A 2500-nucleotide genomic window follows, 5' to 3' on the forward strand; every position below is an offset into this window, starting at 1 on the left:
AAAAGGGGGGGAATAATTAAATAAATGGGTAGATGAATTAGAATCATCATTTCAAATGATGATCTTATCCATCTTCTTCCGCTTATCCGGGGTCGGGTCGCGGGGGCAGCAGCCTAAGTAGGGAAGCCCAGACTTCCCTCTCCCTTGCCACTTCATCTAGCTCTTCCGGGAGGATCCCGAGACGTTCCCAGGCCAGCCGAGAGATGTAGTCTCTCCAGCGTGTCCTGGGTCTGCCCGGGGGTCTCCTCCCGGTGGGACGTGCCCGAGCCACCTCATCTGGCTCCTCTCAACGCGGCTCTACTCCGAGCTCCTCCCGGACAGCCGAGCTTCTCCCCCTATCTCGAAAGGGAGAGCCCGGCCACCCTACGGAGGAAGCTCATTTCGGCCGCTTGTAGCCGCGATCTTGTTCTTTCGGTCACTACCCAAAGCTCACGACCATAGGTGAGGGTGGGAACGAAGATCGACCGGTTGCAAAGTCGCGTCAGCCACGACAGACCCACAACATCCAGGGCCCAAAGGAACTCTGGGCGGATCTCATCCACACCCGGGGCCCTGCCACCGAGGAGCTTTTTAAGCACCTCGGCGACTTCGACCCCAGAGATGGAAGAGCCCACCCCATCGTTCCCGAGCCCTGCTTCCTCCAAGGAAGGCGTGTGCCGGTGGGATTGGGGAGGTCTTCGAAGTATTCCTTCCACCGATCCACGACATCCCGAGTCGAGGTCGGCAGCGCACCGTCCCCACTGAACACAGTGTTTCCAGTGCACTGCTCCCCCCTCCTGAGATGCCGGATGGTGGTCCGGAACCTCTTCTAAGCCGTTCGGAAGTCGTTCTCCATGGCCTCGCCGAGCTCCTCCCACGTCCGGGTTTTTTTTTCCTCGGCGACAGGCCGTAGCTGCATTCCGCTTGGCCTGTCGATACCTGTCTGCTGCCTCAGGAGTCCCACACGCCAAAAAGGCCCGATAGGACTCCTTCTTCAGCTGGACGGCATCCCTCACCGCTGGTGTCCACCAGCGGGTTCGGGTGTTGCCGCCCCGACGGGCACCAACCACCTTACGGCCACAGCTCCGATCCCATTCGGACTCAATGTCCCCTACCTCCCCCGGAACACAGTCGAAGCTCTCCCGGAGGTGGGAGTTAAAGCTCTCTCTGACGGGAGATTCCGCCAGACGTTCCCAGCAGACCCTCACGATACGTTTGGGTCTACCAGGTCTGACCGGCATCTTCCCCCACCATCGGAGCCAACTCGCCACCAGGTGGTGATGGGTTGACAGCTCCGCCCCTCTCTTCACCCGAGTGTCCAAGACATGCGGCCGCAAGTCCGATGACACGACTGCAAAGTCGATCGTCGAACTGCGACCTAGGGTGTCCCGGTGCCACGTGCACGTATGGACACCCTTATGCTTGAACATGGTGTTTGTTATGGATAACCTGTGACTCCAAAAAGGGTGGATACTCTGAACTGCTATTTGGACCATAGCCACAAGCAACAGTCAGGATCCGTCCCCCTACCCGAAGGCGGAGGGAGGCTACGCTCTCGTCCACCGGGGTGAACTCCGATGTACAGGCACCGAGCCGGGGGGCGCGATGAGTATCGCCACCCCTGCCCGCCGCCTCTCACCATCGGCAACTACAGAGTGGAAGAGAGTCCGACCCCTCTCGAGAAGGCTGGTTCCGGAGCCCTTGCTGCGCGTCGAGGTGAGGCCGACTATATCTGGCCCAAACTTCTCAACCTCGCGCACCAGCTCAGGCTCCTTCCCCGCCAGAGAGGTGACATTCCACGTCCCTAGAGCTAGCTTCTGCAGCCGAGGATCGGACCGCCAAGGTCCCTGCCTTCGGCTGCCGCCCAACTCACATTGCACCCGACCCCTATGGCCCCTCCTGCGGGTGGTGAGCCCACTGGGAGGGGGTCCCACGTTGCCTCTTCGGCAACGACCCTACCAGGGGCATAAAGCCCCCGACAACTTAGCTCCTAGGATCACTGGGACACGCAAACCCCTCCACCACGATAAGGTGGTAGCTCACGGAGAGAGGGTGATGATCTTAATGATAGTAAAATAAAATGAAAAGAGACCAGAGAGGAAGAAGCGGGAGGTGGGAAGCGGGAGGTGAGGCGGCGGCGGGAGGCAGGAGGGGAAGCGGGAGGTGGGAAGCTGGAGGTGAGGCGGCGGCGGGAAGCGGGAGGAGGGGAAGCTGCGGGAGTCGGGGGGAGAAGCGGCGGAAGGAGAGGGCACGGGGTGGGGGTGGGGTGGGAACGGGAGGGAGAGCAAAAGCTTACGGCACCTGGTATTCCCAGGCGGTCTCCCATCCAAGTACTAACCAGGCCCGACCCTGCTTAGCTTCCGAGATCGGACGAGATCGGGCGTGTTCAGGGTGGTATGGCCGTAAGCGTGGGCCGCCTGCGCCAGCCGGCCATTTACGGAGGGCAGGGGGGGGGCGGCCGGTGGGGGTAGGAGGCAGGGGGTGGTGTCAGGGGGCAGGGAGGTGGGCAGAGGTGGCCCCG

At 61.5% G+C, this 2500-nt stretch overlaps 1 non-coding gene across 1 annotated transcript; it reads right to left on the minus strand.

Annotated features, from left to right (window-relative positions):
• Positions 1 to 2268: 2268 nt before the first annotated feature.
• On the minus strand, positions 2269 to 2387 carry LOC141787045 (5S ribosomal RNA). The gene has a single exon (XR_012598013.1). It is a non-coding gene; the product is annotated as a 5S ribosomal RNA (ribosomal RNA).
• Positions 2388 to 2500: the final 113 nt, after the last annotated feature.

Source organism: Halichoeres trimaculatus, unplaced genomic scaffold (assembly GCF_033239565.1).
Source record: "Halichoeres trimaculatus isolate MK-OKI-2021-1 unplaced genomic scaffold, fHalTri1.1 fHalTri1_scaffold_123, whole genome shotgun sequence".
Taxonomy (NCBI): domain Eukaryota; kingdom Metazoa; phylum Chordata; class Actinopteri; order Labriformes; family Labridae; genus Halichoeres; species Halichoeres trimaculatus.